This window comes from Saccopteryx leptura, chromosome 6 (assembly GCF_036850995.1).
Source record: "Saccopteryx leptura isolate mSacLep1 chromosome 6, mSacLep1_pri_phased_curated, whole genome shotgun sequence".
In the NCBI taxonomy this organism is placed as follows: Eukaryota; Metazoa; Chordata; class Mammalia; order Chiroptera; family Emballonuridae; genus Saccopteryx; species Saccopteryx leptura.
The window spans coordinates 57,469,020-57,489,014 of NC_089508.1; positions in this window are offsets into that span (position 1 = coordinate 57,469,020).

Here is a 19,995-nt window from a genome sequence, read left to right on the forward strand (position 1 = left end):
GAGTCCCTGGTTTTTTCTGGTGGTTCTGAAGCTTGACTGTGGCTGGCTCCCAGGTGGACAAGGATTTGATTTTGAAGTCCAGTTGTTGCTATTGTTTTAATTTTTATGGGCAAATTTTTTCATGAGAAAAATTTTCTTAGTTTCTTTTTTTTTCACCTTTGTTTTTATCTAGGACTAAGGTTTATTTAGTAATATCTTACAGTGTAAATTTCTAAGGGTAACTAAGATTTGGTATCCAAAACTAAAACTGCTAGTTTACTTAACCTTTCCTGATTTGGAATGTTTAGATTAAAATTCTTTTCTATAATCTTTACAGATCTGTGAAATAGGAAATCCACTCCTACATAATCAAAAGGTAACCACCTTTGCTAGCCTTTGTGCAGAGCATAAGATATCCTTTGGAATAAGACACGTGAAAGCCACAATCCAGAAGAAGTTCATCTATGTTTTTAGTTTAGAAATTCTAGCCAAGGAGCTGGGTAAACAGTGATCAAAAACAGAGGTGGGCGGTAGAGCGTCGGCCTAGCGTGCGGAGGACCCAGGTTCGATTCCTGGCCAGGGCACACAGGAGAAGCGCCCATTTGCTTCTCCACCCCTCCGCCGCACTTTCCTCTCTGTCTCTCTCTTCCCCTCCCACAACCAAGGCTCCATTGGAGCAAAGATGGCCCAGGCGCTGGGGATGGCTCTGTGGCCTCTGCCTCAGGCGCTAGAGTGGCTCTGGTTGCAACATGGCGACGCCCAGGATGGGCAGAGCATCACCCCCTGGTGGGCAGAGCATCGCCCCTGGTGGGCGTGCCGGGTGGATCCCGGTCGCATATGGGAGTCTGTCTGACTGTCTCTCCCTGTTTCCAGCTTCAGAAAAATGAAAAAACAAAAACAAAAAAAACAGAGGTGGTATCCGACAAAAGAAATTCGTAATACAGTTTCAGTACGCACTGAATCTTTTATTAACATATCTTGGCTTATTAAATGCCGTATTTAAGGTTGCTTTCCAAACACAGTTTTAATAATGATTATGAGCACACTGCAGTGTAATTTGTGCGCCCATTAAAAGAGAAAAATACGCTGACACTATGTAGTCATAAAACCTATAAACTGCCATTTTGTAAGTGGCTAAGAGGTAAATTGCCACAGCAACCCAGACTTGCAGCAGCTTCAAGTAAAGGAAAGAAGTTTTTAAATGCTGACACTGGTCATGAAACTGATATTTTATTTAGGTGTCCTTGCAGCAGGGAGCTCTGGGAAGTCATGTTTATAGTCCTCGTGTGATAGAAACACAAGCAATAATGTATATTTTGGCAGGTAGTGCCCGATTTAGTTGTAATAATTCACAGCACTGCTCCAGGGCTTCCATGTTGCTTCAGGCAAAAACCTGTATTATAAATTACATCACACAAAGCTGAACTTGACCTACCAGTTGATGCATAATAAACTGACTTAATTCTGAATATTAACTACACATTGTGGCCTAAAGGTTTTATGCTCTTTAAATGTAACAATAAATTATACAAAAATCTTCCTCTTGGGTGAAGCCTAAATATAAATAAATCCCCAATTTTAATACTATGCCGAAAGACTGGTTACTATAGATACCAGAGAGAATATATTAATCTTAAATATTGTTGCTGAAGAAAATAACTTTAGAGTATCACTAAGTACCTGAAGTAATTTATAGAAACTTTGAGGAGAAGTTTCAGTATTTATTAACCACTTTCCCATTTGTCCTATTTCTTGAGTGGTAAACTGAAAGATATCACCTTGTTTCTTCAGTGACAATTATGAGTAAAATGATTTGTTTTTAAGACTTCTCCCCAGTCCCAAGTACAGAGTTTAGTTCATATAAGTGTTCAACAATTTCTTGTCTGTGAATGGATGGTTAAAAATGTCTGGAAATATTATATTGTCTGATCAAAACAGACAATATATTCTTCTTGAGTTTGAAGAATAGATATCCTGGATTTAGGTATTTTGTTTTACAAATGATTTCCTGTGTGTTACTGAGCAAATGACTTAGCTCCTTTGAGACTCTTTACATGCTCTGAAAAGGGGATTAAGAAAAGAAAAGAGAGACCCTTTCCTATCTCACATAAGAGGGGTATGTGAATATTGGAGACCCATATCTGTGAAATTATTTTGAAATTTATTATTTCTAACAAAGATGTCCTATACAGGCAAGAAATGATCAGCCCTGGCAGAAGAGATGACTCTTTTTTATAACCTTGCTTGTGTCATGTGACTTCCTCCCTCCCTGGTCACAGTGGATTACACCTGGCGAGACAGATCTTCTCTTTTGGGAATCTGTACTGGGAGCTCCAGAGCCAGAGAGTTAGTTCATAATTATCTCCAAATAGGAAGTTCTTCTGAGGGCCTAGTTCCATTTCCTGCCCCCAGTCTCTATGAGCTATCCTTGTGTCCTAATAATAAACCTCTGTTTCCTCAAGTTATACTGAGTGGCATTCTATGTCTGGCAACCAAACAACTCTGAGATAATTATGGACAAGTCCCTTGACCCATTTCTTGAGCATCTACCATAACCAGACTCAGGGATTTTTGGTTTCCTGTTGAGAAGGTTGAACATAAAGCAGCAACAATATAAGTAAAAAATGCTAATACATATGAAAATATAAGTTGTGCTTTCAGTGAAATAGCAGAGAGAAATATTACCTGCTTGAGGGTGCAGGTAGATAGGAAAGTCCTAATAGAGGAAGGACCTCATATGGATTCTTTCTTCTTTACGTATTCTGCCTCTACAGCGGTATGAGTCTCCATTATGTCTTGTGTTGACTACAATGGCTTCCTAATTGTTATCTTTGTCCTCTGTCTGTCCTCTCTACTGCTACCAGAGTTATCAGGTAACAGTAAACAAATAGTAGCGGACACTGGTCCTAAATGACCTTAAAAGGCCCCCATGCCCACAGGTTAAAGTCCAAACTCCGACCTTGACATACCCGACCTAACACATCCCAGAATTCCCTTCCAGACTCATGTACTACTTCAGCTCCATGCACGCTGGGCTGAAACCACCTTGAACCTGTCCCTGTTCTGGATCATATTTTGTACCTGCCTCCGTGCCTCGGCGTGTAACGTTCTGTCATCTTTCCTGGAAATCAACTGATCATTTTTAGAGCCTCAGCCGAGGTGCCACCACCTCTCTGAGCCTTCCCATGCCCTCTTTTCAATAGTAGAATGAATATTTAAAAGTCTCTCTGTATCTATACTATGCATTCTACATATTAGCACAGTGTATTAGAGTTCATTGTTTATGTGCCTGTCTTATTTTCTCTTAGGAAGGAACTAGAAAGCAGGACCATTCATCTTTGCATCTCCGGTGAACAAATGGAAGGAGCTCAGGAACAGGGCTCAGTGAAATGACTGATTAATTGGATGGGGATGAGAGTTAAATTGGTCCTGGAACGGTGGCGGAGGTTTTGAAAGGCGGAGATGAGACAGAGGCTTTAAGGACCTGGGAACAAGAGCCTGAACATGAAGCAGGCAGGAAAGTTCAGGGTAGATTCAGGCAGCGCAGGTCATCCACTTGGCTGGAACAAAGCAGGGAGATAATGAAGATAAAGAAAATGTTGGAAAAATCAGCTGGGATCCTGTTGTGGAGGATTTTAATTTTTAAAATGTGAGCTTAATTTTGTAGGCAGCAGGGAGCTGTATCCACTAGGCACAATAGTGATGTGATCAAAACTGCCTTTGAAGGAGATTAACCTGGGCAAGGGTGCAGGGCGCAGGGCGCAGCGACGGTGGACTGGATGGGAGAGCCCGGTTACTCTCATCACGATCCAAGGAGGAGGGTCGCTCACCATCTCCCATTGTTTCCCTCTTCTGAGCTATTTCATCATATTTTACTATTCTCTTCCTCTTTTTATTTTTTTGACAAATTAAAGAAAAAGAGTCATCCACTTACAGACTCCTTTTCCTTCATCTCAGGTGTTGCAAGGATTTTTCCGGCTTTAAAACATCTGATAGACAAGAACAAGAGCACGTCATCCCCATCCAGATGATCACCCTGGCTTTCATTTTTAGTAATGCTGGCAAGATGGAAGCGGTTTGATATGGAGACACGCTTGACCTGTTCTATTTTTGCCCTGATTTCAGGCAGCTTAACAAGAACGCTGGGTTCCGGCTTTGATGAGGGAATGGGAAGGTCTCGCTTTCCCTCTGTGGCATTGATTTCCCTTGTGGCTCCCCAGACTCAGCAAAATTCAGGACCCATGACCTCCAAGTCTCAGCTGCCTTCTATCCCAAATAACACTTCCTCCTTGAAGCCTTCGGGGATTCCTTAACCTCCACCCCAGTCTGAAGTGACCCCCAACCTTATGGTACTACTCCCTTTTTTGACCTGAAATTATAATTATTTTAAAGATGACTCAATGTGCCTACTACTAGCTTGAAATGTCCTAGAGGGCAGAATCAGGCCTTATTCATCCTAACAGCCCTCTCCCTCATTCTGTTTTATTGGGGCCCATGTGTCTTGCACATAAGCAGGACTAACACTTTATATTTGAAGAGCACTTAATCTCTGGCATAAATTTTCTATACACCAGGAAAGGAAGGCTTTGTCACCTTCACTTCCATTCTGCAGATGAGAAAATCTAGTATTTGAATGCAATACCTCATGCCATGTGAAATGGCAAAGCAGAGACCAAAATCCACTTTTTCCTTTTCAAATTCTTTAATAATCTTTCTACTGCACCCTTCTACCTCATGCTGTCTGATGAATGAGTGAATTTGAATTTTAGTTAGGACTTTTTTTTTTTTTTAATTACACAAAATTTTAGTGAGGAAAGGACCTGTTGCGAAGCCATCACACTCTGGTGCGTCCCGGGGAGGCACGTATGAAAGGCAGGGCTGTGTGGGAGATAGCCTTGATCCATCTGGGATATTTAAAATTCAGCCATTAATCATAACAGCTGCATTCTTGCTTCAAGTGATCAGAAACTAATGATTTTGACATTCTGAATTTTAGAAATTCCTGTTAATTGTCCCTAAAAAAAAAAAAAAAGAACAAGAAAGAATAATCTTGACTTCATGAACAGGAATGAATAATCTTGACTTCATTTGTGAGGAAAGAGTCAATCTCTCTCACTCATTTTCCTTTATTCCCTTCAAAATCATTCCATCTAAAGCACGCTTATTTTCTGGGCCCTTGTTTCTCTGGGTTGGATGTTTAAAGGCTGTATGTGCTAGTTAACGGATTGGCTTTCAGAATGAACAGGGAGGGACGGGACCTTTGATGACAGGTGCTCCACGAGGCCAGCTTAGCTTCAGAACACAGCCCAGCTGAAGACACAAGGCAGACCCGAGGCTGAAGATAGTAAACATTTAACCCATACTAACATTGACGAGACAGAATAACTTCAAAGATAACATATGAGTACGTATATATGTATATATATATATATACATGGGTATATATGTGTGTGTATATATGTGTCTATGTACATACATATATATATATATATATATATATGTGGGGGTGGGTGTCTATGTCTGTATAATCTCTATATAATCACCCTCTTTCATGCCTCCTTAATACCAAAGCTCTTGGGTTTTTCCATAGTTCCTTTCATTCTTGGTACACAGAATTTGCCATGAAGGTTTGGAGGTTGTCAAAATGGGTTATTTCTTATCTTAACCTGCTACGCAAGGTAATCAGTCAGCCTTCAATAAGTCACTAATGATCAGAAAGGCAGCCATCCCATGTGGGCAGCATTCAGTTGCTAATAAGTGAGGAGTTTAATTTTCTTTCTCCTGGGAGCATTCCCAAGATGATTCCCACAGGTTTGTTTTTAATCACTTGCATTTAGATGTTTCATATGAACCTGTGTATCAGTTTGGTAGGCTGCTTAAGAAAGTACCATAAACCGAGCGACTTACGCAACAGAAATTTATTGTCTCACAGTTCTGGAGACTGGGCGCCCAAGATCAAGAGGCTGGCATGGTTGGGGAAGGGTCCCCTCCAGGTCTCTCCTCGCTCTGGCATCCTTGGCTGTGGCAGCTGAACTCCTATGCTCACTTGGCATTCTCCTGGCTTGTGCCCAAACTTCCCTTTTTGATAGTGCCTCCGGACATATTGTCTTAGAGGACCACTCTACTCCAGCATGACCTCATCTTAACTCCTGTTTCCAAATATGGTCACATTTTGAGGAACTGAGAACAAGGACTTCACCATGTGAATTTTGAGGAGACATAGTTTAACACCTAAGAGTCTTTATCTGTCCCCCCCTCAATTTCATGTCCTTTTCATATGCAAAATACATTCCCTCCATTCCAATGTTTCCAAAAGTCTTCACTCATTCCAGCATCAACTCTAAGTCCTAAATGTCATCCAGATATCATCTAAATCAGGTATGGGTGATACTCAGAGTATGATTTCTTCCTGAAGCAAAATTCTTCATTATTTGTGAACCTGTGAAAACAGGCAACAAGCTACCTGCTTCTAAAATTCAGTGATCAGAGAGGCATAGGATAGATAATCCGTTCCCAAAGGGAGAATCAGAGAGCAAAAGAGGATCATGGGTCCCAAGTGAGTCTGAAACCCAGCAGTGCAAATACCACTGGGTTGAGGTTTGAGAATAATCCCCTTTATCTGGATGCTCTGTCCTTGGGCCCATGGGGGCAGCAGCCTCCTCCCTCAGCCCTGGGCAGAAGCCCTCCCATCTGGAATGGAAGAAGAGGCTTTTATTTTTGGAATCAAGGAGGTGGCTCGGCCTCAGGGTCATTTTCCCCTCTTCTTAAAGGATAATGTATTTACAGCCACAACTCTGTTGCTCTTTCCTGCCTGTAGAAAGTCTGACAGCCTTCCTTCATTTTTTGCCTTGTCTCTCTCTGTTCCTTTTAGTCAATGTTGGTAGCATTTCTGCTGCGATGGGTGATGGGATGTGTTAGTCACATGCCTAATCTCCGTGGCGAGCCGTTGTCCAGCCACACCCTGGGTGTGCTTTCCAGAGCACACATTGTCGTCATTTTTTGTAGCACGTGTAGCTTGAGCATTTTCTAAATCCTCAATTCTGCTTCCTTTTAGTTTAGCAGTGCCTTCTTCAATTTATTTTCTATCTTGTGTTACACTGTAAGCAGTAAGAATAAACCAGGTCACATGGCCACCATTTTGCTTAAAAGTCTCTTCAACGTAATATACAGGTTCATCACTAACAAGTTCTACTTTCCACAAACAGTACAAAACAATTCAAGTTCTCTGCCATAAATCTGAAATAACCCTATTTCCAAATGAGCTTACATTCTGAGGTACTTGGGGTTGGTACGCTAACATAGGAATTTGGAGGGGACACAATTTAACCTGTAACAACTTGTTAAATTTTCAGTGTTCTAGAAGGGCCCAAATATCCCCTCACTCAAATTCCAAGTTGCATTTTTGACATAGGTCTCTTCACATGACAAGATAGCCACCATAAATGTGAGCAATTAAGCCAGTCAACTTCTATGGAATCAATTTTATGGCTACATGTCTGCTGGGGGCAAGTTCTCAGCTCCATGTCCTGGCCTAGCTAAGTTGGCAGGCATTAAATAATAATAGCCACCACTTACTAAATTCCTACAATATATGAGGGACTATTCTAGGGTTCTTATAAATATTATATAATCCTTAGGAAAATACTGCAAGGTGTTGTTTATAATGCCCATTTTATTTTTTATTTTTTATTTTATTTTATTATTATTTTTTTTTTGTATTTTTCTGAAGCTGGAAACGGGGAGAGACAGTCTGACAGACTCCCGCATGCACCCGACCGGGATCCACCCGGCACGCCCACCAGGGGCGCCGCTCTGCCCACCAGGGGGCGATGCTCTGCCCCTCCGGGGCGTCGCTGTGCCGCGACCAGAGCCACTCTAGCACCTGGGGCAGAGGCCAAGGAGCCATCCCCAGCGCCCGGGCCATCTTTGCTCCAATGGAGCCTCGGCTGCGGGAGGGGAAGAGAGAGACAGAGAGGAAGGAGGGGGGATGGGGGGTGGAGAAGCAAATGGGCGCTTCTCCTATGTGCCCTGGCCGGGAATCGAACCCGGGTCCCCTGCACGCCAGGCCGACGTTCTACCGCTGAGCCAACCGGCCAGGGCCATGATGCCCATTTTAAAGATTAGAAAACTGAGGCTCAGATAGTTAAAGAGAGTTGCCCACGGTCATCTCTGCAGAGAACCACATCTTGCAGTGTCTTGGGGATTTGTTACCATCTGATTTCTGGTTGAGTCAGTCTGGAACAATTTGCAGACCTAGTGTTTGTTCTGTCTTGGTTGACTCATCAACACAGGCTCACCCCTGTTGAGACTTTAAATTTGGATACCTAGGAGTTTTCCCATTTAAAAATGATTTTTAGTTTTAGTTGGTTTTCTTATTTGATACCACATCCAGGAAGCAGATCAATGGTTTGTTGACTTGGTTGGCACCTTGGCCACTGCCTTGTTCCTTCCAGCATCTTCTCAAGAGGTCCCCACTCTTGATATCCTGGCTACTGGTAATCCTGTGCTCATTCGGAAGGACCTTCTTGGAGCGGGACTTGCTAGAGGACATGCACTCTACCTCTTTGAGCAGTCTCCCTGTAGGCTGAACTCAACTTGGGTTATACTCTAAATTTTCCAGATCCTTGCATTGCAGACACTGTACTATATGTTAGTTCAACAATACTAAAGCCACAGTCATGATCCCTGCCCTTCTAGAGCGCCTCTCTCTCATTCCAGACCCAGTTTACTCCCCTCTTCTTAAGTTCCTATCATTGAGATCTTAACGTGCTCCACATCCATGGCTGCATGAGTTAGAACGCCTATGGAACAGAAGCCCATGGAATTCTTGAGGTGAAATTTGCAAATCTGTTCTCCAAAAAATGTCAGGTTACAGCCATACTATGTTACTCTGACTCCCATGCATTCTAATTTCCTTGCTTGAGTAGATGATTAAGTGGTGAAAATATAGCTCATATTTTGTCTGTGCTAGAGGCCAATATTTGCAGATACCCATGAGAATATGTGTTGTATTTGCGAATGTCACCCACCTGTGTGCCATGGGAAAAAAAAAACAAAAAATGTTTGGTAACTGCAGATGTGGTCAGTTTCCAAAGCTAGTGGCAGACCCCCATCAAACAACTTGACTTCTCAGTGATCCACATGGATCCCTTATTCCATGAATTCCTCTGTATGTGCTTTGAGTCTATTTATAAATGGCCTGTACCACCTCCAGGGCTAGTAAGCCCCATAAGTGTCCTACCTGCTGTGCAAAGTTATATTTCCTTTCAATTTTTCCCAAATGGCTTCCTTCCAATTTGGAGGCTGCCCTCCAGTCCCTGTGTGTAGGGTTAGCTGAACAAGGCCCTGTGCACCTTCTCACTTCCTCTTGTTATTATCTTCAGAAACATAGATTGGATTGTTTCTGAGTCCTGGTCCTTTTAGGCAGAGGAAGCTGTGTTGTTTGAAACCTTTCCTAACACTGCAGAGGCTGCCTATACTTGATCATCCTGGCTTCCCATCACAGTAAGTTCTGCTCAAACTGTTAGATATCTAGAAGCGTGGCAGCAGGGACAGCAGGGGCCTCCCAGGCAGACCCCCTCCCCCCCCCACACCCTTTGCCACTGATAATGAAATCTCTTGGCCACATCTTCCTTGAACTCATTCCCCCGAAGTTTCCTTGAGCCAGGAGAGTGTCCCTCTGAGAATTCTAAAGCAACAGACACCCCACAAAAAGGTAAATAAATTTCCTTGGGGGTCACTGCAGGCATCTGATTTTAGATTCTGAAGTTCTGAAAGCCCCTAAGAGTGGAATCCCCTGTCGAGAGCCTACACAGCTAGCCAGGAGAGTCCCTTGAAGCAGGCTTTATTTCAAGTATGGGGATCTGGTTTAATAGGAGCTGTGGTGGAAAATCGGGCACCTGAGACTTTACATATGCTTGTGAAATTCAGATATATGAAGAAACATCTTGGGATCAATCAGAATCAGCTGGCCACCTGGCTAGAGGAAGGTGTCAAGGAGGGGAATGTTGGAGACTTTGAAAATTCTGCCTAGGATGAAGCGCCCTCGCTCCCTGGCGTCAGGCAAGGATGATTGAAATCTGCTTTGGCTTGTGTGGACATCTGGGGTCTGGAGTGAATGGCATCTGCCACGGGAGGCCGGGGATCTGTTCCTCTTTTTCAATAGGAACCTTTGTGATGCCTGGTCTAGAATCTCTCAACACTGCCATTCCCACTCCCCACAAAGGATGGCTTGTCAACACTGAGTGTTGGGTATACCTTAAAACTGTAGTATTGTTCTTGGCCAAAAGCTGATTAACTATTAGGTTTTCCTCCAGACTTGCAACTGAAGATCAGCTCATAGGTTCGGCTTAACTAAGAGTGGGCCAGTGAGAAAGAAAATTGGCCATCTCAATGCTATCTCTGCCTTTTAGGGAACATTCACTAAAAACTGGTTTTAACCCAAAGGATGCTGTTTAATGTTCAATCATTTGTAGGTTGACAAACCCAAATAGGCAGGTGAGGGAGCCATGAGTGTGGAAAGGAAGAGCCGTGGGTATACTGAAGTGAGCAGACTCTCAGGTTAGGAAATTCTCTTTGCTTCTGGAGGGCTGTGTGATCACAGGCATGTTAATCAATGTCTCAGGGATAATGACGTTTATTGGACAGGTTGTCATGAGAAAGGAATATGATAATGTCTATGAGGTGCTTAACACAATGTGCAGCACATAGTAGGTACACAATAAATGCTTGTTCTTTTTTCATTTACATGGGTACTAGCTAAAGTCTTTCTGAAAAAGAAATGCTTGCTGATGTATAATAATACTCTATCTTTTTTGTTTAACTTCCTTTTAGTGCATACTCTGGAAAATATTATGAAACAATGACAACATGGTTTTTTTGTTTTGTTTTTTTTTACATTTTTCTGAAGCTGGAAACAGGGAGAGACAGTCAGACAGACTCCCGCATGCGCCCGACCGGGATCCACCTGGCACGCCCACCAGGGGCGACGCTCTGCCCACCAGGGGCGACGCTCTGCCTACCAGGGGGCGATGCTCTGCCCCTCCGGGGCGTCGCTCTGCCTGACCAGAGCCACTCTAGCGCCTGGGGCAGAGGCCAAGGAGCCATCCCCAGCGCCCGGGCCATCTTTGCTCCAATGGAGCCTTGGCTGCGGGAGGGGAAGAGAGAGACAGAGAGGAAGGGGGGGAGTGGAGAAGCAAATGGGTGCTTCTCCTATGTGCCCTGGCCGGGAAATCGAACCCGGGTCCCCCACACGCCAGGCCGATGCTCTACCGCTGAGCCAACCGACCAGGGCCCAACAACATGTTTTTAAGTGGTTTTTATGACTGTGGAGGGTTGTGGAGGTGCCAGTTATGTCTCTTTGGAAGAACTGTGATAGAGTCCTCAGTGAGGGTAGGTTGAGGAAAAATGGTCTCACGTCACAAATGTTAATATTGGAAGAGTAGATATTGATCACATGGTTGCTATGAGATAAACTGATCACATTTGTTTTTCAATCTTTGGAAAGTGAAAATGTGCCCTTAGGTACTTTACTGGAGAAAATAACAAGACATGAAAACATGGAAGCACATGGATAGAAGTTAGAGGACTCACAATGCCTCAGTGACTTGAGAACAAAAGAAGAGTGTCTTGTGGTGGGTGAAACAGAACCCAGCCATCCACCTGGGACATAAAATGTCCCCAGTCTGTCTGCCGTGGGCAGCCTTGCCTCTCTCCACCCACCATTCCATACTGAGCTCTGTCATCTTTGGGGACATCAGCCCAAATGCTCTCCTTTCCTCTCCCCATCCTTTCCCATCATCTCAGGATGACTTGGGAGATCCCTTCTCTGGGCCCCCTTGCACCTGTTTTAATGTCATGTTTCATGTGTTATTCCGTTGATCTTAGGGAATCCACTTCAGGCAAAAGGATATAAATTAGGCATAAAATTATTCATTTAGAATGAGAATAGAAATCATGATAATTAAAAATGTTAAAAAGCTGACAAATACCACAAATGTCACAAACTTTGAGGAAATTGCTCATTGTTTTAATCAGTGAATCAAGTGATAAACTGTATTTGTACAATTTTTGTTTCATACTGTGATCCTTTTTTCTATGATAATGATTTCTTAATATTGTCAATAGAGAAAATAGAAAGATAAACCACTTCTCTATCATAGTTGATTAAAATTGGTTTTTATTATTCATGACTTTATTCAACTTCACAACTTGTTATTGGTAATTTCATGTAAATTCTTAAGATTTTTGTCAACCTTGAGAAACACTTAATCAAGTTTTTTTTCCTCTCAGAACTTTAAAAATTCAGGGCATTTAACTTTTTTATTGTTGTTCATTGACAAAACTTTAATGCTCTTTAAATTGATTATATTAGTGATGTTCCTGGAAGTTAGTATGGCTAGCAGTAACTTAATTATACTTGGAAGTGACCATGTTCCACAGAAATACATTCTAGTAAACTCAAATGCAGTGTTTCCCCAACTTTCCTTCCCAAAAGCTGCATCTCCTAAATGCTCAAGACCACTCTAATGTCCTCTGAGGCAGAAAGACAATGGAGGGTAAATTGGACTGGTAAGAGACAGGAGTAAACCAACTGAAGTTAAACTCCTTTTTGCAAATTTTATAAAACCATCTACCTTAACCTTCATTAGTGTCATGGCCAGTCTGTCTCCATTCTCTCGGCTCTGGAGCTGCCCACACTGGCATCTGGTAGAAGGTCAGTCAGATGAATGAAGGCTACTCCAGGCATTGCCCCCATTCTCACCCCCCTAATGCTTTCCCTTCTTCCTCCCCCTATCCAGTTCCTCCCCAACCTTTGAGAGTCCACTCACCTACCATCTCTTCCACCATGATCGTCTCATTTTTATATTGTTCACACCGACTTCCCACCTACCACCACTGTATTCCCAGTGAGGGGGTCATCAGCCTGGGGGCAGGGACACCCAGCACAGCTTTGGCACTTAAAGCAGACACTGAGCAAACAACTCTTGACAAGAGGATTTGAAAACCCATCTGTTTCCCTCCGGTTAACTAATTGGTGACCGCCATCCTGACCTAGACCACTCACTAGAACCAGATGTTTCTCCAAGTTATTTTAAGGATTGCTTTATAAATGGAATTTCGACTCTTTTTTTTTTTCTCCAAAGAGAAAGGAGAGCCTGCTGGGTTATTGCTCTCTGTCTACAGAATGTACAGAAGAGAAAAGCCTTTCATAGATGACTGATTTCTAAAACAGATGTGCCAAGTTCCTTGGGCTAAAAACTCTTTAGTTGGAAATGAACCAGGGCATTTTTAATATGAGTTTTTAGAACATGTACTTTGAGCCATGCTAATAATGATCAGTACGATGGTGACTTGGTTTAAGGGTTTCGAGGATCGAGAGTGCTAATAAAACTGCCTAGAGGAGCGTGAGCTCACCTGATATAGCAGAACTAATGAAGGACTCTGTGCACAAAAGTGTCTCTTGTCAGAGAGGAAGTATTTGTGCGTGATCTCATCCAACGATGCACTTGACAAGGACAGAAATAGAAAACCGTTTGTGGCCACCAGGCAGAGATTTTCCTGGTGCCTTGGTTTATTATTCCTACTATTGTCCTTCCTTCTTTCCTAAAAAATCTTTCCCCCCCTCTTTGCCTTTCAGTTGGCTTCAACACCTTTTGTGAGTTTTCATCAGCACATTTCATTCTTTACTGAACAATGAGAGGACGAGGGAGGGAGAAATGAGGGAACAAGTCTATTACTAATTGTGATGGGGAAGTCAGGGGGAATGGTGCTGGCTTCCCTGTTGTTCATCCAAATCATGTTGTTAATTTTCCTTGACATGTGCAAGAGGGAGATAAGGGTTTCTGTATTTAAATGAAGAACGGTTAACATTGGGATCCTTCTCTGTAGTAGGATGAAAATCACTTACTGAATACCTACTATGTGCAAGGCTCCGTGTTTGGCATTGAGGCCAGAGGAGAAAGACAAATCCTATGTCCTCAAGACCCTTAAATGCTCTCTTGCCCGGAGGTTGTTATCCTTATAGCACAGTGACTATGACCCTGATGGGACAGATTCTGTGTGTTAGGAACTGGGAGAGACACAGAGAGGTGAGACCGCCTCTGCCCGAGGAGGGCAGCCCGAGCAGTGTGTGGCAATGCCAGAGAACAGTCAGGTCTTACATCCCCGGGAACAGAGCGGGACATCAGTGCAGGCTGACAGGAGAACAGGTAGAGAAGGAACACAGTGTTTTACTTCGGCTGGTTAGCTCACAGCAGCCCCGGGAGGTGGGTGTTATCCCGCTGACAGCCGGAGAACTTCTGACTCAGAGCGGGCGATTCTTCTTCTCGGTGGCCCGCCGCTCCTGAAGGCTGGGCATGTCTCATTCATCTGTACCTTTTCAGCGCATCCAGGGTAAACTCACATTCAATCTTTAAGAATGAGAAAAGGAGCCAAGTCCTGGAAACAGGTTTCAAACTCAGATCATTCTGACTCCAGGGACTCTGGTCACCCCTTTCTTCCATGGTCCGTACCGCTGACAGAATTAGAGAAGTCAAGATAAACAAAGTGCTTGGAAAAACAGCATAAGTTTATTTATAAGAGAATTCCTAATGGCCCCTCGTAGATGTGGGACTGATGCTACGGTTAGGGCTGAAGGGAGAGATTCTAGAACCACAGAGAGTGGCAAAGGGGCCAAGGAAGGTATAGACAGAGAGGAGCGAGGCAGAGAGGCCTGGGTCTGGGGAACATGACCTTCTTAGCATTATTTCAATGATCCAGGTGGGGTGGGCCCTGGAGATCATTCAGTGCCCTGCTCCACTTTGCAAGTGAGGAAGTTGAGAACTGAGAGTTTCTGTGCACATGTAGTCAGTGGCTGAATTCATGTACACCTATACCTCCCCCCCTTTATTTGTGTATTTTTCTGAAGTTGGAAATGGGGAGGTAGTCAGACAGACTCCCACATGCGCCCGACCGGGATCCACCCGGCATGCCCACCAGGAGGTGATGCTCTGCCCATCTGGGGCATCGCTCTGTTGCAACCAGAGCCATTCTAGTGCCTGAGGCAGAGGCCACAGAGCCATCCTCAGCGCCCGGGCCAACTTTGCTCCAATGGAGCCTTGGCTGCGGAAGGGGAAGAGAGAGACAGAGAGGAAGGAGAGGGGGAGGGGTGGAGAAGCATATGGGCACTTCTCCTGTGTGCCCTGGCCGGGAATCGAACCCGGGATTCCTGCATGCCAGGCCGATGCTCTACCACTCAGCCAACTGGCCAGGGCCCCTCTCTGTCTTGTTATTACCCAAGGAGCAAACATTTAATGTGTCCAGTGTCACTGTCATTCACCTTCGCTTTGTATGTCTATTTTTTTTAAATAGAGATTTAAGGTCACTAGACAAGCATTAAACCCCAAGAAAAGGTCCTCTTTAGCTTGTTGCATTTCCATAGTCATTTGGCCATTGGTCTCTAGAAAGATAAGACTTGTCCTCCCCTGACAATGGAGATCTTGTCACACAGTGTCCGGTATTTAGCATGATGCTCCATTTGATTTTACACGAATATTGCAAGGATCTGATGGAATGATGCAATAAAGAATATCCTGTGTACAAATTTGATAAGCTTTTAACAATATGGTGCCTGACAGCCTTTCACTTAAAGAGAAGACATTCTGTCAATCAGCATGGAGCATGCTAAAATCTCCGCTTCCCTAAAGTTCTTTATGCCTGCAAAGCAGCTTTCTTCTCTTCGACTCTAAGTGTCTTTAATATAATATGCCAACTGTGGCAATGGGAAGCATAACGAATAGCAAGTTGCTTTCTTACTTTCAAGAACTTGTTATTCCCCTGACACCAGCAAGACTCTGGCTTCTGAGTGCTGATGCATTAGCACTTTTTTCAGCCGTCTTTCCTCTGCTCTTTCCCCTACTTGGAAGGCAGAGCGGAAGCAAACAGCCATTGATCAGGCATTTCCCCTAAGCCGGGCACTGTACCATTTGATTTTTATTCACCTTCTTACTTAATCCTCACAATAGTCTTGGTAGGGTGATTGGTGAGGGGTACGATAGTGTCCCCACTATAGAGATCAGGACACTATGTGTTAAGAACTGAATGTACCCCCACCCAAATCATATGTTCAAACCCTAATGACCAATGTGAGTATATTTGGACATAGGGCCTTTAAAGAAAGAATTAAGGTGAAATGAAATCCCAAGGGTGGGGCCCTAATTCCACAGGATTGGTGTCCTTATACAAAGAGAGAGGGAAACACCATGCATAGCTGCTCACAAAGAAAATGTCATGTGTGAACTCAGAGAAAACACAGTCATTTGTCAGCCAAGGAGAAGAGGCCTCAGGAGAAATCAAACCTGCTGATACCTTATCTTGAACTTCTTGTTTCCAAAACTGTGAGAAAACAAATTTCTGTTGTTTGAGCCCAGTCTGTAATATATTTTTAGGGCAAGCCTAGCCAACCCAATATACCAAGGTTCAGGAAAATTAAACATACAACCCAGAAATGATTATTTCCCTTATTTGAGAACCGGAAGAAGCTTCCTGGGGAAAGGCAGGGACTTGGGAAAGGTGGGCTTGCACCCAGGCTGTCACTGATGAGCTGTGTGACACAGGAGAGTCACTGCACATCTCTGGGCTCATTTCTTTGTTAATGGAAAGTTAAAGGACCAGAATAATTAAGCTCTGGCATTCCTTCCAACTCCAAAATTCTGTGTTTCTTGACTATATCTTCTAGGCCTTATTTCCTCACTTGTAAAAGGGAATAAGAATCTCTACCCTAAACAGTGTGAAGAATGTGAAGAAATGAGCGAGCTCAATAATGGGTGTAAGAGAAGGAAGGACTAAGTGTGTAGAACAGGGGTCCCCAAACTACGGCCCGCGGGCCACATGCGGCCCCCTGAGGCCATTTATCCGGCACCCGTCACACTTCCAGAAGGGGCACCTCTTTCATTGGTGGTCATTGGCAGCATCACTCACGTACAGTACTACTTCTGGTGACGCGGGATGCACGCGTCACGGCTCCGGAAGCGCGTCATATCACTTGTTATGGCTAGCAGTGACAAATATGGAACCGGACATTGACCATCTCATTAGCCAAAAGCAGGCCCATAGTTCCCATTGAAATACTGGTCAGTTTGTTGATTTAAATTTACTTGTTCTTTATTTTAAATATTGTATTTGTTCCCGTTTTGTTTTTTTACTTTAAAATAAGATATGTGCAGTGTGTATAGGGATTTGTTCATAGTTTTTTTTATAGTCCGGCCCTCCAACGGTCTGAGGGACAGTGAACTGGCCCCCTGTGTAAAAAGTTTGGGGACCCCTGGTGTAGAAGAAGATGGAGCAGGCAGGTCTGCCTGGGATCGAATCCCAGCTGGCCCCTTGCTTTTCCGAGCTAAGGGGTCTTGGATAAGTGAACTTACTGTTTCTAAGCTTCCATAAACTCATCAACTATATGGGTGGAAAAAAATACTGTTTAACATAAAGGGTTGTTGTAAAAAAAAAATAAATGTGATGCTCACTGTAATAAACCCAACACAGAACAGAGCATATCACATTCTCTGTTCTGTGCTGGTGAATTTTATTGGTAATCTTAAGGCCCTAGAATGGTGGCCGTGAGTTCCGCTGGCTCCTGTCAGAGCATGGCATTTAGAATTAGCAGAGTCAGGCTGCCGTTTGACTCCAGCACTCACAGGTCCTGTGTGTCAGGACAGGGTGCTTAGCCTTCGTGATCTTTGAGGTTCCAACAAGTCTGTGTGTCAGGTTAGTGCCTACTGTGCAGATAATTAATTGAGATAAGGTATTGAGTGTGCTCTGTCAATTATAACGCTGTATGCAACTGTGAAGAATTACTGCTATGAGCAAAGATCACTTTCTCTGTTTTCTTCCAAGAATTTTGCTCAGAGATGCTGGAAAGAGGAGGAGAGTGGAAGGGATGGGAGGCAAACGCTGACTGCAGTGATAGTAGCACCCAGACACCTCATGTTAGAGCAGAAAGAATGATACATTTGGGGGGGGGTGTGAAACATGTTGCAGAATCGTTCCCCTTCCCAGTCATTGCTGCAGAGCGTCTGGAGGCAGGGAAGCACTGACCGCACAAACACTGGGATATGCTTCTCCTTAGTCCAGAGAGAACTGGGATGCCGCTGTTAAATACACACACTTCCCTGCCAGTAAAATCATGGGTAAGGAGGTGGAGGGATGTCTGCTTTACTCTTATTTGGGACATGAAAACTAGACTTGAAGGAATTTTGAGGTTAGGCCATGGTTCCTAGTTGTGGCCCATTTGGAAAATCATAAGGTCAGGCTTATCCTAGGAAGAGGCCAGTGGAGCCGCCCAAGGCTAATGGGGAAGGTGAAGTTGGAGCCCTCTAGGACCAAGGGTTCTGTCCCAGCAGTAGCTCTCTTTATTGACGGGATCTACTCACCCACTCCTGCCCCCTCGTGGAAGCAGGGGTTATGGTGATGAGTTGGATGGGTTGGAACCAGCAATGTGAGGAGTGAGATGTTCCAGGAATGTAAGCACAGAGATTCTTTTCTGAAGCTTCTCTCTCAGAATCTCATTGGTTCAGGATATTTCCTGACTCCCACTGCCTGACCATGTCTGAATACAACTCACATTAAGAAGTGTATTTTACTTAATGCTACAATTTATACATATATGTGTAGCATATATATATTTTTATCTTGTCATTCACTTATGTTGCATACCCATCACCCAAAGTCAGATTGTCCTCCGTCACCTTTTATCTAGTTTTCTTTGTGCTCCTCCTGCTCCCCTTCCTCCTCTCCCTCCTTCCCTCCCCCGGCCCCCCCATAACCACCACACTCTTGCATATATTTTTTCAAAAATCGGTATTTACTATTTTTGTGCAATGGATTGGGATATTTTCTATTCTGTTTTTTTTTAAATGCTGGTCAATGCACAGATCGTTTGTGACCCTCGGTTTGGAACCACCGGAATATTCTGTAGCATCCCAAGATACCAGGACATCCTGTGAATAGTCACTTATCTGAACCTTTATGATGTGTGTGTCTTCTGAAGCAGAAAGTCCATGTAGAAAGATGATGGGCCTTGGAATTAGACCTTGGGCCATCTGGTTTACATCCCTGCCTCCTCATAATGCCTCTTTTGCAAGAAATTGTAAGGGTGGGGTGATTTTATGTATGTAAAAATGTCTAACATGGCCTATCCCAAAGTAGAACTTCAGTAAACATTAACTCTCTTTTTATTTCTAACCAAATTGAGACCCATAGTCTCTGATGATAGCTGCAATTTCTTAAAACCTCTGGTCCTGCTATGTCTTCTATTAGGTTCAGATTGTCTTTGTTGAGAAACAAATCTTGCTCCTTTAACTGATTGCTTTGAGGGGCTTCTTTGGGATGGAATTTTAGTAATCTCAGGACTGCTAGGGGTACCTCTGTATTGTATGCATTGAATGAATTAGATGACTAGGGACCTTGCAACACAGAAGGATGACATTTTTCTCCTTAGTTAGATATCTTTTCTGGTAAGAAGGTACTACACATACAAATCAAGAAGAGGTAGTGTTCAAATTGCCTATAATAATAGGGGTGCCTTTAATATAAATCCAGAACAAGAGAAACTTACCAACAGCTGAGACTGTAAAAATACCACAGCAACTGGCGAGCAATTAGATGAAATGCATCTGAGAATTTTATGCCTGATTTCAGATGTTGTGTACCATGTTTGGCTTACCACGACATCCTTGCTCACAGCCTGGACTCGGTATAATTTAGTTATCACTACCTGCCTGTGTCCTAGACACTTCATAGAAAGGTCTAGGCTGGACTATCCAGTAAATCAGGAGAAGAGTAATCTGTTTTCTTGTCCTTGTCATTTTAAAACTCACCAGTGCTTGCTAATCTACTTTGCTGCAGGCATGCCGAGACCCCATTCTTTCTAGATATTCTACTTCTAGTGCAGGCTAGCCACAGGGAATAAAGAGGAAAAACAAGATTTCCCTTGTCATCACTCATTCTCCCAAGTAGGGGCCCAGGCTCCCCACTGCATCA